Consider the following 12078-nt stretch of genomic DNA (forward strand, 5'->3'; position numbering starts at 1 on the left):
ACCTTGCGCCCTGCCAGCCGGTACCTGCCCTCCGCCCCCAACAGGCGAGAAGCAGCCGCGTCCACATGGCTTCAGGTGTTCACATGGCAATAAACGGGCCCCCGGCCCTCCCGTGGCAGGGGCGCGCTCCGGCGCCCCAGCTCCGCTCCCGCCCGCTAGCCCGCCCGGCCCCTCCCCAAGCCCGGCCCTCAGCCCGCCCGCCTCGCCCCCAGCGAAACGGCGAGAGCCGCGGGATACCCGGGGCTGCCAGGGACCCCGGGGCGGGCAGCGCTGACCCCGCCGATCCCCGGGCGCCGCCCGCTCACATCCGCCGCCTTTGCACCCGAGGCCGCGACAAGCAGGTACCTTCCCCCGGCACCCTCAGGCCAGGACCGGTGCCCAAGCCCGGCCAGACTCCCAGGCCGGCCCGAGACCCCTCAGAGCCCTGAGGCCAGGCCGGACCCTTTCCCCTCAACGCTCCGAGGCCAGGGCAGGCCGCTCCTCTCTGCACTCCCGGGTCGGGCCGGGCAGGGACAATCGCCTCAGCAACCCGAGTCCCGGCCTCGGAGTCCTGGGGCTCAGCACTCCCAGGTCGGGCCGGGCAAAGACCTCTGCCCCCAGCCCCAGAGGCCAGACACCCGGCCTGGCCCTAGCTCCTCAACCCTGACCTCTACCCCTCCCCCTCAGGCCCGGGCAGTGGTTACCTGTGGGAGCCCCCCGCCCGGTCCCTCGGCCTCGGCCGGGGGCGGGAGGGGAGGGAGCGGCGGCGGACGGCGCTGCGCGGGGTGGGGGTGGGGGAGCCTCCGCCGCCTCCAGCTCGGGCGCCGGGGCCGGCGGCGGGGCGGGCCGGGGCCGCGGCCCCTGGAGGCTCGCTCCGGCCCGCGCGCTCGCTCCCTGGTCAGGCGCGCCTCAGGGCGGGCTCTCCTGGCGGAGGCCGCGGCCGCCTCGCAGGGGCCGAAAGCGGCTCGGCTCGGGGTTTTTTCTCTCCATTCTCCCAACACACAGGAAATAACAGAGCGTCAGGTGACGGTTCGTGGCCAATCGAGAAGCTCCGGGCCGCGGCGCGCGGGCGGGCGGGAGGGCGCGCGGCGGGGGCGGGGCGGCAGGGGGCGGGGCCGGCGGGCGCGCGCGTGCCCACCCGCGTGCGACGGCGGCGCTGAGGCCTGCGCGCGCCGGGCCGCAGGATACAACCGCCCCGCGGCCGGGGTCGCGCGGGTGTCCCCTCGGCGGCCGTGGGGTGCGTCGCTCGTGTCTCGCCGCTCGATCAATGCCATCTTGGCCCGCAGCTCCCGGCCGTCCTGGGAGTGGCCGCGAGCCAACTTTCTGGGGAGTTGGTGGCCCGGAATCTCTCCTTGGGATTTCTGGAGTTCCCTGGAGCCGCCAAAGCCAGAATCGCGTCTCTGTCACCCTTGGGGAGCCCGCGGGCGAGGGCCCACTCTCCTCCCCGTAACCCACTTAGTGGTGCCGGCTCCTGCCCGCCTAGCGCCCACCCGGCCCTCAGGCCTAGTGCCCTCAACGCCTCCGCCCCTTGGCGCCCCGTGTCCTTGGATGAATGACTTGGGCCCTCTTGGGACTCAGTTCCCTCCGCAATACAAGCAAGGAGTGGGGAGGCCCACCAACCTCACATGTAAAATAGATGCTCACCAAACGCCAGCCGCCTTCGCCTGAGGCGGCATTAAAAAGCTGCCATGCCTGGCTGACTGGACCCAGGGTCCAGAATTAATTTGGAGATAAGGTGGAGGATTTGCGGTGCCAAGGCCTCGGGCCGTTCCCAGCCTTCTTTTGCAAATCTCATGTATGTTTTATGGAGCAAAGGAATGGTTGACATTTTTTTTTTCTTTTCTTTTTTTTAAAGAATATCTCGGTTGTAAAACAAGATGTTTGTGCCGCCTAACCCACTGCTATCAAAAGTGAGAAGACCAGTGAGGCTAGGTTGTGCTTGGAGTGTTTGTGATCCTGCCTCTGGCTCACCCAGAGACCTGGCCAAATTCTCCCCCCACTCCGGGCCTCAGTTTCCCGTTGGTACAATGGGAAGGAGAAGAGTGTGGACTGGATGTCCCTAACGTTGACTAAAATTGCTGATTCTAAATTAGACCCCATCTGCCCTAGATGTTAAGGGAGTATGTGGCTTCCTTTCCTGAAGCAACCCAACTTGAAAGTAAATTGGAATTGAAAGAAGAGGGTAGCAGGTGGAGGCTGATAGGAACCAGGTGTGGCCTGGGGGCCCAGTTTCAGTATATCTGAGGTCCATAACTCCCCAGGGCCTGGCTCTACCCTTTCACCTCTCACCCCACCTAGACAGAGACATTAACACTTTGCCTTGCCTTGGGCCATGCAAAGAGGGTCCTGGCTGTGGCAGCACCTGCCCCCAGCAAAGGGATCTAAGGTAGGGCCTGAGTTGGTTCTGGCACCCCAGGAGGATGTGGCGGGGGAAGGCAGTGATTTCTCCTGGCTTCTGTCCAATCACACAAAGTGGGGGCCGGCTCCAATGTGGGTCAGGGCTATTCTTGGAGACTTGATTCCCCAGCACCTCCTGCATGCCAGGCAGGGTGCCGGTCTCTTCCGGTCTCTTCCGGGGCAGAGCTGAACAGGCCGCCAAGCCCTGCCCTCTGGCTGTTCCCATTGTTCTATGAGTTTCATTTTCAAATTCTTTGGCACCAAGACTCAAAAGGCCAGTGCTGGCTTCTGCTTGAGTCAGAGCTACAGAGGGAAAGAGGGAACTCTCAGCACAGACCCATGTTTTCTGGACAAACACAGAAAGATACATGAGAGCCTCCACTTGGTGGTGGGAGCACCCTCAATTTCTTGAGAGACTTCATGAAGAAAAGGGAAGCCCATTTCCTTAGTCTCCTGCCCCATCGTTCTTCCCTTCCTTTCCCTTATTCCTCAGCTCATTCAGGTCTCAGACTCGGGGACCAGAACGTGAAATGGATGGTGACAAGCCATGCAAAGCCTCATGCAGAAGAGAAGGAATGCAGACAGATAACTGAAGTCCAGGCTCTTGTTTGTTCCTGCCTCCTGTCCTGAGACTGACCCTACAGACCCCTCCCCACCCCTTTGGACCCTGCTGGAACAATGGCTAGTTAACCTCCACCTGGAAACTTCCCCAGTCCTAGGGCCAGGCCAGCCTGGACTTCTTCACCCCTAACAGCCACTTTCCCTTTCAGTACCATTTGGAAAAAGAACATGTGTGGGCATTATGACCAACAGATAGATTTGAGTTACGCTTGGGCTGTGTGGCCCTGGACTAGTCACTTCACCTCTCTGAACCTTGGTTTCCTCAGGTGTAAAGTGGGGATAATATGACCTCACTCATAAGGTATTATGGGAATCTAAAGAGAAATGCATAAAAAATTCAGTACAGTACCAGGCACACATTAGCAATAGCTACAGTTCTATGATGTGGACATACAAGCAGACTGAGATTCAGAGAGGTTAAGTCACTGCTCAGGACCCCGTAGTGGCCAGAGCACAATACCTGGGAGCTCCCTCCTCTTTGATCACATTAGTGTCTTCTGTTGTTCTCTCACTGTCTCACCTGTGAGAATCCTTTCTTTTTTTTTTTTAATTTTACAATTTTATTTTTTAATACAGCAGGTTCTTATTAGTTATCCATTTTATACATATTAGTGTATATATGTCAATCCCAAGAGAATCCTGTTTTTCCTACCACAGTTTAAGGAAAGGACAGTAGATTAGTTGGGGGTTTTTTGGGTTTTGGTTTTTTTCTCTCTCTCTCTTCTAGCCCAGTCCACTCAAAAACTACATATTGAATTGAATCAGTGTTTTCAATTCCAGAAGCAAAATTAATCCTTTCCCTCCTCCTCCAGCTCCGAGATGGCTTTTGGAAACCCTGTGTCACTCCCTTTATTACAAACTCCTCTGCCCTCCTCCAGGCGCCTGGGCCACTCCGGGATTACAAATGGAGCCTTCTGCCTCTAGGTCACTGATTCCGCTACCATCTGTCAGCATGGATTGATTGAGGAGACTGGCCCTGCTCGGCAGATCAGTGACTTGTGCGAAGTGAGCTGGGCTGTCGGTGCCTTCAGCGGCAGGCGGATGTCCTTCCTCTCACTCGCTGGCTCTCTTGAGCACAAGTACCGCCCTCACCTTTATCCTTCAGTGGCCCCAGCTCTCCTTCCTCTTGGGAGGGGCCTCCTGCTAACTCTAGCATGCCAGGAGGGAGGCCTCCTGAACTCGTGCTCACAGCCCTCCAGGAGACAACTTACCAGAAAAAGCCTCTGCTTAACAGAGTGGGGAGCCCCCCAAAGCGTCCGGCAGAGCCTGTCCCAAGCCAGGCACTTTTCCCACGCAAAGCACAAACCTAAGGGTGGCCTTCATTCCACACAGAGCACCTGCTGTGTGCTGGGCTGTAAACCCTGATGGAGGGAACACAGGGCCTCAGAATAAGTCTTTCTGGGGCAAGGGCAGGGCAGGCTTTAAGGCTAGGGGGGGTGGGGAAGGCTCCAAATAGAGAGTCCGGGAATACCAAGCCTTAGCCATGTGGGGACAGCCACTGCAGGCCCCAGGAGGGCTGTGTGCAGTGCAGGGCTAGGGGAACGAGAGATGAGGCTGCAGAGGTGGGCAGGGGTGGGGTCCTACAGGGCCTTGTATCTGATCCGCTTGGCATGAACTGGTTGCACAGGGTCTCACAGTGACCTCTGCTCAGGAGATTTGCCCCTCAACCCTGCCTTCCACCTCATTCCTCCAGGGCCCAAGTCGTGGCTCCGTCCTCCTCAGCTCTCACTGATCACACTGGGCTGTCTGTGCCTGTGTCTGCCTCTCCCACAGGACCGTGAGCATTCACAGGGCTGACACCTCTGCTTCCCTCGGGTCTCTGGCATCCTCTGCAGGGTAAGGCACCATAACCATAAAAATGGTAACATTAATAATGACGATACAGCCCAGAGGAATCCAAGCTTACTGGGAACAGGTACTGTGTGTCTGTAGCGACATGATGAGGTTGGTACTGTTCTCTTCCCCACCTTACAAACGGGACGACGAAGGGGCAGAGTTGAACAACTTGTCCCAAGTCACACAGCATGGAAGAGGCCAAGCTGGGATTTGAACCCAGGTCTTTAGAGGTTGCACTCTTAACCACCAAGTTTCCCAGCACTGGGTAAACACTGGAAAGATGGATGGACACAGACCATTGGTGGGCCCCAAAGTTTGCAGGCGGATAGGGAAGCAGACTTGAGGGGACAGCAGGGTCGGCACCAGTCTCTCCCCATAGGTAACATGGTAAAGCCCTGGAGACTGGGCAGTTTGCAGGCGTTGGACCCTCAGACCCCATGCCTGGAAGACCCAGGCCTAACCGACAAGCCGCAGGAGCCGTGCATCAGCACGCTCGGGACACTGGAGGAGACGCAGCTGCGCGACGGGAGGCCCCTGCTGCCTGGCCTCACAGACGATCACCCTTCAGCCCACTCAACACTTCTGCCACTAGTGCCTCAAGTCTCCTTGGGAAGTCCCTGGCATGGTGGCCCAGCACAGGTCATGGAGCTGGGGGTGCAGCCTGGTCTCACTGATCTGTGTCCTTTAGCAAATCATCCAATGGCTCTGAGTCTCAATTTCTTCATCTGGAAATTGGAATGCGTGGGGGGAGGGGCCGAGTGGTCTGCCTGCCTCCAGGATGTCGGGTCCCTTACCTGGCTGACCCCATTCACTGCTCCCAACAACAGTAGGAGGCAGGGGTTGGCATCTTCATTGTGCAGAGCAGGAAATGGACACACAGAGAGGTTAAGAGACTTGCCGGAGGTCACACAGCTAGCAAGCAGCAGAGCTGGTTTGAACTCAGCCTTCTGGCCCCCGAGCCCCCACTGAGTCACTTACAGCACTGCAGAGTGTTAAAGTGAAGATGGAATGATCTAACAATAGCAGTGACAAAGCCACGTCTAAGCACTTCACCTGCTCTAACTTGCTTACTCCTTACAACAGCGCTCCGAGGTGGGTACTATTATCACCTCATTCTGCAGATGAGGAAACTGAGTCACAGAACAGCTAGGCAGAGTTGGAATCTGAAACCAGGCAGGTCAGGCTGCAGAGCCCCTGCATCGCTTTATCACAAGAGAACAATAGGGAGGCTCCTTTCCATTGGGATTATTTCTGCTTGAAAGCTCAAGACTTTTAGCCCCATCACTGTTGGGCTCCACGGGAAGGCAGTGCTGCATGCTGAGGCATGCTGGGAAAAGACTTTGTTCCGTCCTGCTTTGTTGACATGCTCTTCATTTTAAGCCTGAAACCCCAGCTTCCTGTGAAGAATTCAAACCGTGGAGAAAAATGTGGCCACAATACAGCCACTACTTCCTGTGCCTCCAGTGCTCCCTGAGCTTGGGGCTCCATGTGTGTCTTCACACTCAACCTTCACAACACCCAAGTAGCCCCCACTTCACAGCTAAAGAAACTGAAGCCCAGAATTGCTAACAAGATGCCCAAAGGCACGCAGCTACTAAGTAGTAGATCTGAGATTCATCCCCAGGTCCTTCTTGAGAATCCTGGCTCTTCTGACCACAACAGCTGCACCCCCATGGGATGCATGGAGGTGGGTCTTGTTTGCTGGGCTTTGAGGGAAATGCTGCTGCTCATCTTCTGCCGCAGGCTGGTCCCTCAGTGTCACAATTCCTGAGCCACAGGGAAAGCACCAGGACACAGGTGTAAGAAGTGTGGACATCGATGTCCCCTCCACTCCATCTCTCCCTCCAGTGATTCAAGAATGGCTCCCCTGCCACCAAGGTGATGGTCTTCTGGAAGCAGTCATGCCCTGTGAGGTTCCTCATCACTGCCCTGCATCTCCCCGGGAGCTCACAGGATAACTCCAAGGCACATGTGTGATTCCGGGGAAACAGAAAGCAGCAGAGTCAATGGATTCTCCAACTCCTAACTGGTCTTGTTGATTGCAGCCTCTTTTCCCGGCCCACCCATCCCTGCAGCAAACTCATTACAGTTTCCAGAAGCCAGCTTTGACCCTACTACCCCTGGCTCAAAGGTTGTTGGTGGGCCCCAAGGAGCTTCAGAATTCAAGTAAATTCTCATCCACCTGGAACACAAAGCCCTCGCCTGGCCCCAGCCACCTCTCCAAGCTTCTCTCACACGTCCCTTTCTGCTTCTTTGCCAAACCAAATGGGTTGTGTCCCTACCATGTGCCTGTCTGCTACCCGAAGCAGGAAGCCCTTCTCTTTTCCCTACAGAGTGAAATTATACTCTTTCAAGTCTTACTCAAATGCCACTGCCTCCATGAAGCCTTAATACTCATCATAAATTCACTCCACAAACATTGATTGAGCCCCTACCATAGGCCAGGCATTGAGCCCAAGGGGCCCCGTTATCATGGAGCTTACAGTGCCATAGGACCATTAGAGCAAACAAATGATCACATAAATAATCATTTGGTAACAGCCATGAAACACATTAGTGAGCAAGTGGGCAGGTGCACAGAGGGTGTATAATGGGACCCTGGGTCTTGGGGATCCAGGACATTTGAGCTGAGACATGAAGGACAGATAGGAAGTTGCCATGTGATGCGGTTGGAAGAGAGCTCCAGGCAGTGGGCACAGCACAGGCAAAAGCCCTAAGGCAGGAGGGAGCGAGTAGATTTCCAGGAATGGAAAGGAGGCCAGTGCGATTTCAATGAAATGAGTAAGCTGGAGATGCAGTTGGAACGAGACAGTGCAGACCACGAAAGGCTTGGGGACTTTATCCCAAAGGCAAAAGGGGGAACCGCTGAAGGATTCTGAGCAGAGAAAATAGTCAATATTCATTTATAAATGATCCTGCCCCGTGGCTGAGTGTCTCCTGAAAAGCCTAGGCTTTGCGTCCAGCCACCCCTGAAACTTGGCTGTCTGGTTGTTTGGGGGTGAAGTTTTCAAACCCCTCCTCCTGGACTGAGCTCTCGAGGGCAGGGCTGACTTCCGGTTCTCCCGCGTCATCCTCAGCACGTGGAGCTGCTCCAAAAACATTTGTGGAACGAACTAACAGATAAGACAAGACACTTACCAGCATTTCCCCCGGAAGAGGCCAGGCTGCCTGGGGGGCCTTCCACGTTCTCTGGAAATCACAAAATTCAAGGGTTTTAGTAAGGTCACTACTCGGGGAGCCCTTGATAGTAGAGCCGGCATCCCATGGATGCCCGCGCCCAGGGCCAGCATGACACCGCACAGGCATCTGCCCGTGACCGTGTCCTGAATGACCAGAAACAGAACCAAAAGACCCCAACAGCTATTAAGGTGCTTTCGAGTTTACAAAGCACATTTCACAAGCAGCCTCACACGGGGTCAACCCTCTCGGGTGGATACAGTTGCTGCCCTGTTTTACAGATGAGGAAACTGAGGCCCAGACATGGGAGGGTCCCTGGCCAGTCATCTCAAAGCCAAGACTAGAACCTGACAACAGTTCAGGCTACTTACGGCTCCCATGGGGTTAAGAGAGCTTTCCGGAAATTTCTTTTTTAAATGTTTTAAAGTGACATATTTCATCAGGATGTCTGTCAGCCAGCAGTGGGAGCTAACACACCAATTCTCACAGGCCGTTCCCCCTGCCTGTGAAATCTGCACGCTCAGCCCCAGGCCCTGAGGCTGGTGGCTTAGCCCAGGGCACGGGAGGGGCCTGAGTGATGAATCCTCGCCTCCCTGGGCTTGGTGCTGGCACAAAGCAGGTGCTCAGGAGACTGAGTGTTCTCCAGGGGAACCTGAGCCAATGTGAGGGGATAACAATAGAGAACACTCCTACGGCTCTCACGTGTGCCAGGAACCATGCTAAGTGAGTTACCCGCATTAACTCGGGTCACTCTCACAACAAGGCTATGAGGTGAGTATGCCAATTATTCCTATTTATATGTGTGAAAACTGAGGCTCGGAGCAATAGCTAATTAGCCTGGGATCACACAGCCAGTGAGCGGCAGAGCTGGGATTTGAACCCTTTAAGCCTCCCCATGCCCTGGCTGAGTGAAGGTGGGCAGAAACCTGTGCATCCTCAAGGACTGCGACCATGTGGGGTGCCCCTCCTGCACACACTTGATGACCGCTATTCCCATTCCCCATATATCCTGTGTGGGCAAGCAGTGACAAGCTGGCATGGTAACTACCCCATCTCCCCAGCCTCCTCTGCCCTCACCCCGTGGTCTCTGGGCTCCCTTTACCTATCCTGCCACCAATGGGCTCCCGCCCCAGCTCCTTTTTGGTAGTAGGTGGGGTGTACAAAAGAAAGGGAGGGCAGGGGCTTCCCTGGTGGCGCAGTGGTTGAGAGTCCGCCTGCTGATGCAGGGGACGCGGGTTCGTGCCCCGGTCCGGGAAGATCCCATATGCCACGGAGCTGCTGGGCCCGTGAGCCAAGGCCGCTGAGCCTGCGCGTCCGGAGCCTGTGCTCCGCAACGGGAGAGGCCACAACAGTGAGAGGCCCGCGTACCGCAAAAAAAAAAAAAAGAAAAAAAAAGAAGAAAGGGAGGGCAGAGGGCGATGCTACCTTGAGAAGGCTCTGTAAGCTCTGGAGCCTCAGCTTTATCACCTGCAGAATGGGGACATTAACATCGCCCGCCACGGAGGGCTGCATCCACACAAGTGCTTAATCCATGACTCACACCTACGTGCTGGTTGCAATTATTCTGGCCTCAGATACCCCTTGAGGGGGAATCACTCGTCCCATGAGCAGGCAGGCTCAGGGAAATACGGTGCCCACGGTCACCCAGCATCGATCACCCAGCACAGCACAGCAGAACAAGGAATGAGCGGTCTGTCTACTCTGAAGCATGAGTGGAGGAGAGGAGGGAGGGTAAATGAAACGCTTGGGTCTTCCACGCAACTCAGCGTCACACTGCCAGGTGTGGGCTGGATTTGGCTTCTGAGTCCTGTATCCGCCCACTCCCAAGGCTCTCCCCCAATGGTGCCCATAGAGTGGTGTTGGGGGAGTCCTGTGCCCTCCTGGGAGCCACTATCTTGCTGGACCCTCTCGGCCCCCTTCCCCAGCCCAGGCGAGGTGTGCTGGTGGGGACAGGAGGAACAGTGGGAAGGCCAGACATCGAAGTTGTTCAACTGTGGGCTGACTGCAGAATAAAAGGGAAGAAAGCATCCTTTCCGGAAAAATCAATGGACAGATGTGACCGCCCAAGTCACAACCTACACGGAAGCCATCCAAGAAAATCAGAGACGAGAGAATTGCCACCCCTTACAGCAGCTGAGAGAGGTGAGCGAGCCCAATCCCCCATCAGACAGATAGGAAAACTGAGGCCCAGGGTGGGGCCGTGACTGGTCCAGGGCCCCACGGTATGTCTGAGGCTCTGCCACGTGTGAGGGGTGTCCAGCCCCAGGTGGCCCATTTGCAGTGGTGGGTGGGCCCTTGTGGTCCTCATGCCTCACAGCCCAGCCGTCGTCCAATTCCCTCTGGTCTTGCCCACATTACCCAGGGTGTCCGTTTAGCCTCGCGCAGAAAACACCATATCTCTGAGGCTCTTCCCTGCATGCTTTTGGCTTCTGGGGTGCCCTACCCCCCACCCCCACATGTTAGGTGGAGTGAGGGGAGACTGTATTCAATAAGCTACTACATAGTTGTGCAATTAGAACAGAGCCTGCCTGACTCGCAGTAAGTGCTCATAAATGTTAGCTTTTTTTTTTTTTTTGGCCGCGCCAGGCATCTTGTGGGATCTTCATTCCTCAACCAGGGATTGAACCCGGGGCCCTCGGCAGTGAAAGCACAGAGTCCTAGCCACTGGACTGCCAGGGAGTTCCCAATGTTAGCTATTATTACTAGGCACGATTATCCTGGCCCACAGACACTAGATGCTAGAGCCTTCACTCTCCTGCGCTGACTTTTCTTTGAGCTAACAGCTGTTTTGAGTGCCCTCTGGGAGCCAGGCTCTGGGAGGACTGCTTTGTGAGAGTTATCTCGCCTAATCTTCACCACAGCCCTGTGACTTAGGTACTATTATTACCCCAGGAAACCAAGGCTCAGAGAGGGCAGGTGAGTTGCCTGAGGCAACACAGCTGGTAAATGGCACAGCCAGGGTTGAACCCAGGCAGTCTGGCTCCCGCTATGAACTGGGGGGAGTGGCGGCCCTGATCTCTTGCAGGAGCTTCCAGTCACGTCAGGGTCCCAGGCAAGAGAAGCTGCTCCAGGAACCCTCACCCAAGTTGGGGACCAGGCATCTACTCTGATTCCCTGGCAATGTTGGCCCCATCTCAGAGTGGGGCCTGGGCTGGCCCTGGATGCCAGAAGTCCTGAGACTCCAAATTAAAAGGAGACCCAGGCTGGCCCTTAAATTCCCAGGCTGTTCAGGAATTCCAACAGCACAAGGCCACCCTGAGAGGAGCTAGAACGAGCCAGCTTTGTGTGCAACCTGCCCACTCTCATCAAGTCAGGCTCTCCCTTCTTCCAGGACTGGCTCCCACTGCCGAGAGAAAGTGTTCCCTCTCCCCCTTCCCCTTCCTGGGCTTCAGCCACTCAAGGTGACTGGCCTGTTACACCTGCAGCTCTCTGCTCTTACCCTTCCTTCTGGTGGTACACCCTCCCCTGCCTTAGCCTGGCAAACTCCTACTCATCCTCCAAGACGTTCAAATGCCACCTCCTCTCTGAAGCCCCTCTTGATTGACCTGTCAGAATTCACAAGGGTACCCCAGGGAAAACTTTTTTTGTTGTGCCTCTAGGGTGCTGGCATAGCCAGCTCCCTCATAATCACAGCTGCCATTAATTGAGCACCTGCTGTATACAGGTGCTGCACCTGCAGTCTCCTTAATCCCTACAACAAGGCTGCAGGTAGAGTTTACTACTACCAGGTAGTAAACCTTTTAGAACTGCATCTCTGAGAGATTAAGTAACTTGCCTAAGGTCATATAGCTAGAAAGTGGCCAGGGAAGACTGCAACTCAGGGCTGACTCCAAAGCTCCTGGGGTCCATCAAATTGGGGGCATACAGAGGGAAGGGGCTTGCTGTGCTTCTTCCATCTATGTATGCCAGGAGGGTGGGCATACGGCTCCAAGTGGGCAGGCTCTGTGAGCCTGGGCTGGGTGAAATGAGCTGACCGGCCAGCTGGAACCTCAACTGGTACTCCCAACACCTCTGAGAGAAGGGTCTCAAGCCCAGGCCTGGAACGGACCCAGCATCTTGGCCTTGAGG

General features: G+C 56.0%; 1 protein-coding gene and 1 long non-coding RNA gene across 5 annotated transcripts in view; one reads left to right on the plus strand and one right to left on the minus strand.

Moving 5' to 3' along the window:
- TCF20 (transcription factor 20) overlaps nucleotides 1-969 on the minus strand; it is a 97097-nt gene extending 96128 nt beyond the window's left edge. For 3 of the 4 annotated variants that reach the window (XM_082636592.1, XM_082636591.1, XM_082636593.1), the window contains exon 1: nucleotides 684-802. The gene's annotated coding sequence lies outside the window, so the exon portion shown is untranslated. Of the gene's footprint in view, nucleotides 1-683 lie in introns of all 4 variants that reach the window. The other variant, XM_082636594.1, reaches the window with a different exon arrangement.
- Nucleotides 175-6945, plus strand: LOC309812675. The gene is made up of 2 exons (XR_014295374.1): nucleotides 175-341; nucleotides 3810-6945. It is a non-coding gene; the product is annotated as an uncharacterized lncRNA (long non-coding RNA).
- The last annotated feature ends 5133 nt before the right edge of the window (nucleotides 6946-12078 follow it).

The sequence above is a fragment of the Mesoplodon mirus genome (assembly GCF_964341445.2).
Source record: "Mesoplodon mirus genome assembly, chromosome: 11".
Classification (NCBI taxonomy): Eukaryota; Metazoa; Chordata; class Mammalia; order Artiodactyla; family Ziphiidae; genus Mesoplodon; species Mesoplodon mirus.